The following is a 14,501-nucleotide window of genomic DNA, read 5'->3' as shown; positions in this document are numbered from 1 at the left end:
CAACACCACAAGGAACATTAAGAATGAAGAACTATGATGCAACTAAAGGAAGTACTGGTAAGCTACCCTAAAAAACATGGAGATCTATGGATCTCTGAAATGGAGATATATGCAAAAAAAATAATAATTCAAAATAATCACCTTAAAGAAACTCAGTCAGTTATAAGAAAACAAATGTAGACAATTAAAGGAAATCATGGGGAAAAAAGAGAAACCATAGACAAAGAACCAAACAGAAATTTTGGAGGTTAGAAAACAATGAGTGAAATGAAAACCTCAATAGAGAGCCTCAAAAGCAAATCAGATCAAGAAAAAGAAAAGAAGCAGTGATCCTGAAAACAAGTCATTTGAAATTATCCAGTGAGGGGGCATAAAGGAAAAAAAAAAGCCTAAAGGACTTATAGAACTCCCATCAAGTGAACCAATATACACAAGCTGTACCAAAAGGAGGAGACAGAAAGAAAGGAACAGGAAATCTATTTAAAGAAATAATGTCTAGGGATGCCTGGGTGGCTCAGTTGGTTAAGTGTCTGTCTTTGGCTCAGGTCACACTATCCCAGGGTCCTGGGATTGAGCCCTACATTGGGATCTCTCCTCAGTGGAAAGCCTGCTTTTCCCTCTCCCTCTGCATGCCACTCTATCTACTTGTGATCTTTCTCTCTCTGTGTCTGTCAAATAAATAAGTAAAACATTTTCAAAAATAAACATTTTAAGAAAAAATGTCCAAAGAAGTCCCAAATACAAGGAGGAAAACAGACATCCAAATTCACGGGGTCCAAAATCCCCCCCCCAAAAGATAAACACAACAAGACCAAAATGAAACTCATTAAAATTAAATTGGTAAATGTTAAAGAGATATTTTTGGAAGCAGGAGGAAAAAAACAAATTTTCACATACAAATTAGCCTTCATAAGACTATGGGCAGATTTCTCAGCAGAAACCTTGTGGGCCATAAAAGGAGTATAATAATATATTGAAAGTGCTAAAAGAAAAAAAAATACTGCCAAAGAAGAATATTTTACCCCATAAAACTGTGCAAAAATGAAGAAGAGATAGACTGTTCTAACAAAGAGCACTTAACTGTGCCAAACAGGAACCCCTATTTATTTATTTTTTAGTTTTAATTTTAATTCACTTTTTTTTTACTTCCAACATGACAAGATGGAGGAATTCACTCCAAAAGAAAGAACAGGAAGAATGATGGTCATAGCTTTAATCAATACAGATATAAGTAAGATGTCTGAACTATAATTTAAAATAATAATTATAAGGATATTACCTGGGCATGAAAAAAGGAGTTAAATTTAGTCAGGCTGAAATTAAAAAGGATATAACCTAGATGCAGCTGAATGGATGTCAGAACAATGAGGCTGGACAAAGCAGAAGAATGAATCAATGACATGAAAGATAAAATTATGAAAAAAGATGAAACTTAAAAGAAGAGGGAAACAAAGATCATGAAGGTAGACTTAGGGAACTTAGCAACTTTTTTTTGAAGATTTTATTTATTTGACAGAGATAGACACAGCAAGAGAGGGAACACAAGCAGGGGAAGTGGGATATGGAGAAGCAGGATTCCCACTGAGCAAGGAGCCTGATGCGGGACTCGATCCCAGGACCCTGGGATCATGACCTGAGCTAAAGGCAGCCGCTTAATGACTGAGACACCCAGGCACCCCAACTTAGCAACTTATTAAAATGGAATAACATTCCAGTGAATTCTGGAATTTCAGAAGAAGAAGAGAGACATAAAGGGCCAGAAGGTTTTTTAAAGCAAATTATAGCTGAAAACTTCCCTAACCTGGAGAAGGAAAAAAAATCAGAATCCAAGAAGCACAAAGAATTCCATTAAATTAAAAAAAAGGTGAGCCATTGCCAAGTTATATAATAGTCAAATTTGCAAAATGCACAGAAAAGGAAGGAATCCTGAATGCAACAAGGGGGAAAAAGTCCTTATCCTATAGGGAAAGACAGATCAGGTTTGCAGCAGATCTCTCCACAGAGACTTGGCAGGCCAGAAGAGAATGGCAGGATATATTCAAGGTGCTGATTGAGAAAAACCTTTAGTCAAGAAGACTTCATCCAGCAAGGTTGTCATTTAGAATAGAATGAGAGATAAAGAGTTTCTCAGACAAAACAAAACAAAAACTAAAGGAATTTGTTGTGACCACTTAACCCGTCTTGAAAGAAATATTAAGAGGTATTCCTTAAGGGGGGGGGACCCAAAAGCAACAAAGACTATAAGGGAACAAAGGAGATCACCATAAACACGAACTTTACAGGTAACACAATGGTACTAAATTCATAGTTTACAATAATAACTCAATGTAAATGGACTAAATGCTCCAATCAAAAGAAATAGGGATTCAAAAATGGATAAAAAAAAATTAAACAAGATCCATCTATAAGCTGCCTACTGGAGACAGATTTTAGACCTAAAGACACGTGCAGATTGAAAGTGAGAAGATGGAGAACCATTTATCATGTTAATGGATGTCAAAAGAAAACCAGGATAACCATATTTATATCAGACATACTAGATTTTAAAACAAATTTCTGCACTTTTAAATATAAAGGCTAACAACAAATGAAGAAGGGAATTATCTCATAATTAAGGGGTCTATCCATCCAGAAGATCTAACAATTGTAAATACTTATGCCTCCAACAAGGAAGCATATAAATATATAAATCAATTAATAAAAACACAAAGAAACTCCTTGATAATAATACAATAAGAGTAGGAGACTTTGACACCCCACTTACAGCAATGAAAAGCAGATCATCAAAGCAGACAATCAATAAGGAAAGAATGGCTTTGAATGATATACACTGGACCAGATGGAGTTGAGGAATATATTCAGAGCACGTCATCAGAAAGCAAAACACATATTGTTTTCGAGTGCACATGGAACATTCTCCAGAATAGATCACATGCTGAGTCACAAAACAACCATCAACAAGCACAAAAAAGTTGAGATCATAGCATGAATATTTTTAGGCCAAAGTGCTATGAAACCTGAAGTCAACTAAAAGAAAAGAAAATATGAAGAGACTATAAATACATGGAATTTAGAAAACTTTGTACTAATGAATCAGGGGTTAATCATGAAATTAAAGACAAAATAAAAAAGTACATGGAACCAAATGAAAATAAGAATATGACAGTCCAAAACCTCTGTGATACAGCAAAGGCAGTCCTAAGAGGAAGTATATTGTAATACAGGCCTACCTCAAGAGCCAAGGGAAGTCTCAAATACACATCCTAATCTTACATCTAAAGAAGCTAGAAAAGGAATAGCAAATAAAACTTAAAAGCAGAAGAAAAAGGGAAGTAGTAAATATTAAAGCAGAAATAAATGTTAACAAATATGTTAACAAACATGCTAAAAAAAAAAACTCACAGTACAATAGATAAACAAAACTGAGGGCTCGTTCTTTGAAAGAGTAACAAGCTTGATAAACCTATAGCCAGATTTATCGAAAACAAAAGAGAAAGGACCCAAACAAAATCATGAAAGACAGAGGAGAGATCACAACAAACACCCTACAAATACAACAATTATAATAGACCATTATGAAAAAATTATATGCCAACAAAATGGGTACTCTGGAAGGAATGAACAAATTCCTAGAAACATACAACCTACCAAAATTGAAACAGGAAGAAATAGAAACCATTAACAGACCCACAACCAACAAAGAAATCGAATCAGTAATAAAAAATCTAACAACAAACAAAAGTCTAGGGCCACATGCTTTCCCAGGGAAATTCCACTAGAAATTTAATGAAGAATTAACACCTATTTTTCTCAAACTACAACTATTCTTCTTAAACTATTCCAAAAAATAGAAATGGAAGGAAAATTTCCAGCCTCATTCTATGAAGTCATCATTACCTTGATTTCAAAAACAAAGACCCATCTGAAAAGAACTAACAGGCCAATATCTCCTACGAATATGGATGTAAAAAAATTCTCAACAAGACACTGGCAAATCAAATCTAACAGTACATTAAAATAATTATTCACCACAATTAAGTGGGATTTATTCTTGAGTTGCAAGGCTGGTTCAATATTTGTAAATCAATCCAACATATTATACCACATTAATAAAATAGCAGATGAGAACAATTTGAACCATTCAGTAGAGGCAGAAAAAGCATTTGACAAAATACAGCACCCAATCTTGATAAAAACTCTCAACAATGTAGGGATAGATGGAATGTACTTCAACATCATGAAGGCCATCTACAAAAAAAAAAAAAAAAAAAAAAAAACCCACAGCTAAAATCATCCTAAATGGGGAAAATTGAGAGCATTTCTTCAACAGTCAGGAATAAGACAAGAAGGTCTACTCTCACCATTTCTATTAAACACAGTTCTGGAAGTCTTGGTCTCAGCATTCAGACAATAAAAAGAAATAAAAGGCATTAAAATTGGCAACAACAACAACAAAAAAAAAGGTTTACTATTTGTAGATGGCATGATACTCTATACCAAAGACTTGAAAGACTCCACCAAAAATTGCTAGAATTGATACATGAATTCAGTGAGGATGCAGGATAAAAAAATATATATATGTACAGAAATTTGTTGTATTTCTATACACCAATAATGAAGCAACTGAAAAAGAAACCAATAAATTAATCCCATTTACAATTACACCCAAACCCATAAGATACCTAGGAATAAACTTAATCTAAGAGGTAAAAGACCTGTACTCTAGAAAACTGTAAAATACTGATGAAAGAAATTGAATATAAAATAAAGAAAGGGAAAAATGTTACATGTACTAGAAAAGAAAATATTGTTAAAAATCTAAATTACATAAAGTGATCTATACATTTAATGAAATCCCTATCAAAATAACAGCATTATTCACAGAGTTAGAGTAAACCATCCTAAAATTTTTATGGAGCTACAAAAGACCCCAATTAGCCAAAGTGATCTTAAAAAGAAAAGAAGCTGGAGATATCACAATTCTGAATTTCAAGCTATATTATGAAGTTGTACACATCAAGACAGAATAATACTGGCATATAAATAGACACAGATAAATGGAACAGAATGGAAAACCCAGAAATGGACCCAAAACTATATGGTCAATTAATCTTTGACAAAGCAGGAAAGACTATCCAATAAAAAAAGATAGACTCTTCATCAAACAGTGTTGGGAAAACTGGACAGTGACACAAAGAACAATGCAACTGGACCACTTTCTTACACTACACACAAAAATAAACTCAAAATGAATGAAAGACCTAAATATGAGATAGGAATCCATCAGAATCCTAGAGGATGACACAGGCAGCAATTTCTTTGACCTCAGCTGTAGCAACTTCTTAGACGCACTGCCAGAGGCAAGGGAAACAAAAGCAAAAACGAACTATTGGGACATCATCAAGATAAAAAGCTTTTGCACAGTGAAGGAAATAATCAACAAAACTATAAAGCAGCCTATGGAATGGGAGAAGATATTTGCAAGTGACATATCTGATAATGGGTTAGTATCTAAAATCTCTAAATAACTTATCAAACTAAACACCCAAAAAACAAATAATCCAGTTAAAAAATAGGCAGAAGACACAAATAGACACTTTTTCCAAGAAGACATCTAGATGGATAAGACATGAAAAGATGCCCAACATCATTCATCATAAGGGAAATGCAAATCAAAACCATGATGAGATATCCCCTCACACCTGTCAGAATGGCTAAAATCAACAATACAAGAAATAGCATGTGTTGACAAGGACTCAGAGAAAAGGGAACCTTCTTACACTGTTGGTGGGAATGCACACTGTGCAGCTACTCTGGAGAACAATATGGAGATTCCTTAAAAAGTTATAAGTAGAACTACCCTACAATCAATCAATTGTACTACTAGGTATTTAACCAAGGACACAAAAGTATAATTTGAAGGGGTACATGCACCACAATATTTATAGTAGCATTATTAACAGTAGCCAAACTATATATAGAGCCCAATGTCCATCAATCGATAAATGGATAAAGAAGAAGTGGTACATACACACAAACACACACACACACACACAGGAATATTAGGTCATAAAAAAATGAAATCTTGCAATTTGAAATGATGTGGCTGGACCTAGAGTATATTATGCTATGCAAAATAAATCAGTCAGAGAAAGATTAATGCCATATGTGGACTTTAAGAAACAAAACAGATGAACATATGGAAAGGTGGGAAAAGAAAAAAAAGAGAGGGAAACAAACCCTAAGAGACTCTTAATAATACAGAATAAACCGAGGGTTGATGGAGGGACATGGGTAAAAGAAGAACTAGATGGGTGATGGGTATTAAAGAGGGCACTCATGATGACCACTGGGTGTAGTTATGTAAGTGATGAATCACTGAATTCTACTACTGAAACCAATATTGTGCCACATGTTATAGAATCAGTATTAAAATAAAAATTAGGGGTGCCTGGGTGGCTCAGTGGGTTAAAGCCTCTGCCTTTGGCTCAGGTCATGATCCCAGGGTCCTGGGATCAAGCCCCACATCGGGCTCTCTGCTCAGCAGGGAGGCTGCTTCCTCCTCTCTCTCTGCCTGCCTCTCTGCCTACTTGTGATCTCTGTCAAGTAAATAAATAAAACCTTTAAAAAAATAAAATAAAATAAAATAAAATAAAATAAAATATTAAAAAGATACTTCTCAGCCTCAAGAAAGAAAAAAAGAATTCCATAATACTTTATTGGTGGTATCTAACTTTTTAGTATAAAAGTTAAAAGACAAAAAATTTAAGAATCACTTCAATTAAAAATTATTAATGGATATACAATATAAAAAGATATCAGTCATATCAATAGCAAACTGTGGGGCACAGAAGCAGAAGCATAAAGTTCTTCATGGATTGAATTTTATTTTTAGCTTGAAATAAACTTTTAAAACTTTAAGATGCTTTACAAAAACCTCTGGTAGCTACAAAGAAAATACTTACAAATTAAAAAAGAAGAAGAAAACAAGAGTGCATGTTATGTGGTAGAGTAGGAGAATCCTGAGTTCACTTCATCCCACACAGTCACTGAGACAGGAGCTACATTTCACCTAACTCTGAAAATAACCTGAAGACGAGCAGAAAAGATTTTCCACAGATAGTTGTAAAGAGAAGGCCACACCAAAAAGGGGAGGAGGGCTGTAGAAAAGGTTGGGAACCAAATTCCCAGTATGATTAACCACAAACAGGAAGGGTATGAAAAGCACAGAGAAGAGAGGGTGTCAAACACTTCAGGCATCCCCAGGTCTGGGGACCCACATTGGGAAGATAAGTCCCCAAAATGTGTGGCTTTGATAGTGGGGTTGAGTGCTGGCATGTTAGAAATTAGTGGCCCTTAACTCAAAGAGCCAGAGGGCTACAGAAAACCAGACCACACCTTTAAAAAGACAGCACACTAAATAACTCTGCTTGAGACACAGCAAAGGCACATTAATTTAAAATGTACCCGGAGATAGAGTAAAATGGCAACAGAGTAGGAGGACCCTAGGCTCCTATCTACCCACTAATACAACTAGATAATTATCAAATCATCCTAAATGACCCAGAACTTGACCTGAAGACTGACAGAACAAACTCCACAGCTTAAGGCAGAAAAGAGGGCACACCAAAGAAGGTAGGAAGCACAGAAACAAGGCTTAGGGAGAATAGGGATGACAGGTACTGTAGAAGGGAGGGAGCCATGGTCACAGAGCAGAGCAAGTGAGAGGGGAGCCCATGGGAATGCACAGGTAGAACATTTCCCCAAAGTCACTGGCTTGAACAGTGAGAGGAGATGAATTTTCTGAGTTCTTGCAACCAGTGGGGCTTAAAGCCTAGAGTTTTAAAGGACAGTGGTTTTGGCTGGTCTAAGTCTGGAGGGTACTGCATTGCTCCTGGAGTGAAGGCAGGCAAACAATCTGGGGGCAGACAGCAAAGAAACAGTGATCTAAAGAATTCTGGGCAAACAGGAAGATTATTCTGAGCACATCTCTGATAGGCAGTATTCACACAGATGCCTATTCTGAGGCAGGGAAATGTCAGCATCATTTCCCTTCCCTTAAACTCAGCATAAACACAGAGCCACCTGTTGGAAGCAGTACAGACCAACACTAGCTGCCTAAGTAGCTTACATCAAACATCATTCCCCTTTGCTCCAGTGAAACTTCCCTTCTCAGTCATGCTTCCTTCAGTTCGAACACTATGAGGTACCACCCCCAAAATATCAGTACAAAACCCTGCCCACAGAATGACTCTGAACCAGAGAGTAAAGCAGAGCTTCAGTTCCAGTAGAAGTGGTGTCAGATTTTATGACACAAGCTGACCGGAACATACCTACTTAACACTGGCCATATTAAAACCAAACACTGGCCTACTGCAGGCCAGAAGAGCCTCTGCAGATGACTGGCCTAAAGGACAGAGCAGGTAAAACACAACAGAAGATCACATAAAGCACATACCAGAGACACTCTGTTAAGTGTCTGCACTTCACACCATGGACACTATATGACTTCTTCATAAAATCATTTCTGGTAGGACCAGGAAACATAACAGGCTTTGCTAACACACAGAGGAAGGCAGAGAGACAAAATGCAAGGCCAGAGTGATCTATTCCAAATGAAACAAAATATGGTTGAGGACAGAGATCTAAGTGGAACAGACATAAGTAACACATCTGATGGAGAATTTAAAGGAACAATCATAAGGTTACTCACTGGGCTTGAGAAAAGAATAGAAGATTTCAGGGAGACCTTTACCACAAAGATAAAAGAGCTAAGGAAGAATGAGAAATAAAAAATGCAGTAACTGAAATTGGAAACAGATGATGCAATGAACAAAATGCTGGAAGAAGCAGAACAAGTAAGTGATATACAGTCCAGAATAATGGAAAATAATGAAGCTGAACAAAAGAGAGAAAGAGGAATTATGGAACACAAGAATAGACTTAGGAAACTTGGTGACTCCATCAAATGTAATAACATTTGTATTTTAGCAGTCCCAGAAGAAGAAGAGATAGAAAAAGGGGCAGAAAATTTGAGGAAATCACAGCCAAAAAACTTCCCTAATCTGGGGAAATGGACATCCAGATCTAGGAGGCACAGATAACTTTCATTAATATCCACAAAAGCCAATACCAAGATATATTGTAATTAAATTTGGAAAATACAGTGATGAAGAAAAAAATAGAAAACGCAGCAAGGCAAAAGAAGTCCCTAATACACAAGGGTAGACCAATAAGGTTAGCTGCAGCTCTCTCAACAGAAATTTGGCAAGCCAGAAGAAAGGGGCATGATATATATAAACTGAATGGAAAAATCTGCAGCCATGAATAGTCCATCCAGCAAGGCTATATTTAGAACAGAAGGAGCAATAAACAGTTCTCCAAGTAAAACAAAACAAAACAATAAAAACTAAATGAGTTCCTGACCACCAAACCAGTCCTGCAAGAAATATTAAAGGGGATTCTTTGAGTGCAAAGAAAAGACCAAAAATGACAAAGACAAGCAAATATCAGAGAAATCTCTAGACGTAATGACAAAACAAGTAATAAAATGGCAAAAAAAAAAAAAACACATATCTATCCAGAATTACTTTGAAAGTTAACGGACAGTCAAAATACACGGGTATCAGAACAGATGAGAAACAAGAGCTATCTATATGCTGACTACAAGAGACTCAATTTATCTCTAAAGATACCTGCAGATTGAAAATGCCAAATGCAAAAGAATGCCAAAATTAAGCCAGAGTAGCAATACTCAATCAGACAAAGCAGATTTTAAAACAATGACTCTAGGGGCACCTGGGTGGCTCAGTCAGTTAAGCGGCTGCCTTCAGCTCAGGCTATGATCCCAGAACCCAGGATCAAGCTCCACATTGGGCTGCCGGTTCAGCAGAGAGTCTGCTTCTCCCTCTCTCTCTTCCTCCCGCTATGCCTACTGCCTACTTGTGGTGTCTCTGTATCTCTCTGTCAAATAAATAAATAAGCTCCTTAAAAAAATAAAAAATAATAAAACAAAGATTGTAGTAAGATAGTGTACTATAAAATCATAGCAGGGATATTCCACCAAAATATAACAACTGTAAAATATTTATGACCCCAACAATTGACCTCACAAACATGTAAAACAATAACAAACATAAAGAAACTCATTGATAATAATACAATAATAATAGATCCCCTCACCTCACAGCAATGGACAGATCATCTAAGTAGAAAATCAACAAGGAAACAATGGCTTTGTATGACACACTGCACCACATGGACTTAACAGATATATTAAGAACATTCTATCCTAAAACAGCAGAATACACATTCTTTTCAAGTGCACATAGAACACTGTCCACATGGGTGCCTGCGTGGCTCAGTGGATTAAAGCCTCTGCCTTCAGCTCAGGTCATGATCCCAGGGTCCTGGGATCAAGTCCCACAACGGCTCTCTGCTCATCAGGGAGCCTGCTTCCTCCTCTCTCTCTCTCTCTGCCTGCCTTTCTGCCTACTTGTGATCTCTGTCAAATAAATAAATGAAATCTTACAAAAAGAACACTGTCCACAATAGATCACATATTATGTCATGAAACAAGTCTTGACAAATATAAAATGACAGAAATCATACCATACCCCTTTTCTGATCCCAACACTATGAAACTAGACGTCAACCACAAGAAAATTTTGGAAACACCACAAATATGTGGAGGTTAAACAACATGCTACTAAATAATGAATGGGTCAACCAAGAAATCAAAAAAGAAAGAAGAAAATACAGGAGTGCTGGGTGGCTCAGTTGCTTAAGCTTCTTACTCTTGATTTTGGCTCAGGTCATGATCTCAGGGTTATGAGATTCAGCCCTACCTTGTGCTTGGCACTGGGCATGGAGACTGCTTAAGATTCTCTCTCTTTCTCCTTCTACCCCTCCCAGTCCCACCACCCCAGCTTGTGAGCAAGTGCTCTCGAAAGAAAGAAAGAAAGAAAGAAAGAAAGAAAGAAAGAAAGAAAGAAAGAAAGAAAGAAAGAGAATTTAAGGAGAAATAAGAAAATACATGGAAACAAATGAAAATGAAAACACAACTCTCCAAAAACCTTTGGGATGCAACAAAAGTAGTCCTCAAATGGAAAAGTAAACCAATACAGGCAACCTCAAGAAGCAAGGAAAATCTCAACCCATCTTACACCTAAAGAAGCTAGAAAAAGAAAAACAAATGAAGCCTAAATCCAGTGGAAGGAAAGAAATAATAAAGATTAGAGCAGAAACAAATGATACAGAAACTGAAAAACAGTAACAAGAACAACAATAACAACAAAACCAAAAACAATAGAACAGATAAATGCAGGAGCTGGGTTTTTTTTTAAAGATAAACAAAATTGATAAACCTCTACCCAGACTTACCAAAAATAATAGAGAAAGGGCCCAAATAAATAAAATCATAAGTGAGGGAGGAGAAATAATCAACAAGCAGGTTACTGCCTGTGTTCTCCTCTAGGATTTTCATGGCTTCAGGTCTCATATTTAGGTAATACATTTTGAATTTATTTTTGTGTATGGTGCAAGAGTGGTCTGGTTTCATTCTTTCCATGTTGCTGTCCATTTTCCCAAAACCATTTATTGAAGACACTGTCTTTTTCCCAATGGATATTCTTTCCTGCTTTGTCTAATATTAACTGACCATATAATTGAGTGTTCATTTCTGTTCTCTTCTATTGATCTATGTGTCTATTTTCATACCAGTACTATGTATTTTTTATTACTACAGGGTTGTAACATAATCTGATGTCTGGAATTATGCCAGCTTTATATTTCTTTTTCAAGATTGTTTTGGCTATTCAGGTTCTTTTGTGCTCCCAGAGAAATTTTAGGATGATTTGGTCTACTCTGTGAAAAATGCTGTTGGAAATTTGATAGGGATCACATTAAATGTATAGAATGCTTTAGGTAGTATATACATGTTAACAATATTTGTTCTTCTGATCTGGAAGTATGCAGTATCTTTCCATTTTTGGTGTCCTCTTCAATTTCTTTCATCAGTGTTTTATAGTTTTCAGGATACAGCTCTTGCATCTCTTTGGTTAGATTTATTCCTTGGTATCTTATTAATTTTGTGCAAATGTAATGGAATTATTTAATTTCTCTTTCTGCTGCATCAGTATTGGTGTATGGAAATGCAATATACTTCTGTATATTGATTTTGTATCCCGTGAATTTTATGAACTCAACCTATCAGTTCTACTAGATTTTGGGTGGAGTCTTTTGTGTTTTCATCTAGTATCTTGTCTTCTATAGATAGTGAAAGTTTTACTTCTTCCTTATGGATTGGGATACTTTCATTTCTTTGTGACATCTGATTGCCATGGTTAGGACTTCCAGTACTATGTAAAATAACAGTGGTGACAGTGGACAACCATGTCTTCTTCCTGACCTCAGGGGGAAAATTCTCAGTTTTTCCCCCATTGAGTGTGATATTACCTGTGAGTTTTTTCATATACATCCTTTACTACACTGAGGTACATTTTATCTTCAGCTACTTGGTTGAGGAGTTTTATCATAAACAGATCTGTATTTTGTCAAATGCTCTCTCTGCATCTACTTAAATGACCTTATGGTTCTTATCCTTTCACCTAATGATGTGATATATCATGTTGATTGATTTGTGAATATTGAACAACCTTGTGCCCCAGGAATAAAATCCGCTGTGTTTAATGATTTTTTTTTAATGTACTGTTGGATTTAGTTTGCTAGTATTTTGTTGAGGATTTCTGCATCTATATTCATCAGAGATACTGGCCTATAGTTCTCCTTTCTTTTATGGTGTCTACCTCTGGTTTTGATTGATATTGGAGTTATACTCATTTCATAGAATAAATTTGGATTTTTTTTTCTGGAATGATTTGAGAATAGGTAAGAATTTGCCTGTGTAGCCAGCTGGTCCTGAAATTTTATTTGTTAGGAGTTTTTTGATTACTGAGTCAATGTTTTTGCCAGTAATCAATATGTTCAAATTTTGTATTTTGTCCTGGTACAGTTTTGATGGGTTATATGTTGTCTAATCTTTACCATATAGTTTTTCCTAATATTCTCTTATAATTGTTTGTACATCTGTGGTGTTATTTCTCCTCTTTCATTGGTGATTTTGTTTATTTGAGTCCTTTCTCTCTCTCTCTCCTTAAATGAATCTGGCTGTTGGTTTATTAATTTTGTTGAACAGCTCCTGATTTCATTGATCTGTTCTACTATTTTTTAGATTCTATATCACTTATTTCTACTCTAGTCTTTATTATTTCCTGCTTTCTGCTGTTTAGGTTATGGTTATTTGTTGTTGTTTTGTTCCTTTAGGTATAAGGTGAAGGCTTTGGTATTTTCTTGCTTCTTGAGTTAGGCTTGTATTGCCAGAAATTTCTCTCTTAAAACCAGTTTTGTTGCATCCATAAGGATTTGGACCATTGTGTTTTCATTTTTATTTGTTTCCATGCACTTTTTGATTTCTTCTTTGATTTCTTGGTTGACCCATTCATTGTTTAGTGACATGCTGTTTAACATCAATGAGCTTGTGGTCTTTCCAGATTTTTTTTTCATGGTTGGTTGATTTTTAGTTCTTATCATTGTGGTCAGAAAAGATGCATGGTATGACTTTGGTCTTTTTTAATTTGTTGAGGCTGGTTTTGTGAGCTAATATGTGATCTATTCTGGAGAATGTTCCATGTGCTCTTGAAAATATTAGATCATTCCATTTATTATTATATAATAAGGCGTATAAAATATGCCTTCATTTTAAGACACATTTTGTCCAATAATGATATTGCTAGTCTGGCTTTCTTTTGATATTCATTTGTATGATGTATATTTCCCCATCCCCTCACTTTCAAACCACAAGTGTCTTTGGGTCTGAAATGAGCCTCGTATAAGCAACATATGCATGTGTCTTGCTTTTTCATGCACTCTGTCTCCCTATATCTTTTGATTGGAAAATTTGGTCCATTTACATTCAAAGCAAGTATTGATAGATATATATTTATTGCCATTTTGTTACTTATTTCATGTTTTTGTCTTTCATATCCATTCTTCTTTCTCTCTCTTTCATAGTTTGCTGGTTTTCTTAGTGATATACTTGACTTCCTTACTCTATTTTTTGCATATCCATTCCTATTTTTTCCTTTGTGGTTACCATTCATTGTATAAGTAACATCTTTTGCATATTGTAGTCTATATTAATTTTATTTTTTTTTATATTTTATTTATTTGTCAGAGAGAGAGGGAGAGAGAGCGAGCACAGGTGGACAGAATGGCAGACAGAGGCAGAGGGAGAAGCAGGCTCCCTGCCAAGCAAGGAGCCCGATGTGGGACTCGATCCCAGGATGCTGGGATCATGACCTGAGCCGAAGGCAGCGGCTTAACCCACTGAGCCATCCAGGCGTCCCTCTATATTAATTTTAAATTCATTATTTACTCCTCTTGCCTCCACATTTCCTATATTTGGTTCATATTCTGAATCCTTTTTTGTGCTTTACTTGACT

The 14,501-nt window shown here is 35.8% G+C and overlaps 1 protein-coding gene across 13 annotated transcripts in view; it reads right to left on the bottom strand.

Moving 5' to 3' along the window:
- Nucleotides 1-14,501, bottom strand: part of OPHN1 (oligophrenin 1) — a 559,221-nt gene that overhangs the window by 201,263 nt on the left and 343,457 nt on the right. The gene's annotated exons all lie outside the window — the stretch shown is intronic.

Source organism: Mustela nivalis (assembly GCF_964662115.1).
Source record: "Mustela nivalis genome assembly, chromosome: X".
NCBI classification, from domain to species: Eukaryota; Metazoa; Chordata; class Mammalia; order Carnivora; family Mustelidae; genus Mustela; species Mustela nivalis.
Note: the sequence above shows the minus strand (reverse complement) of the source record. Positions and strands in the feature narration are given on the sequence as shown.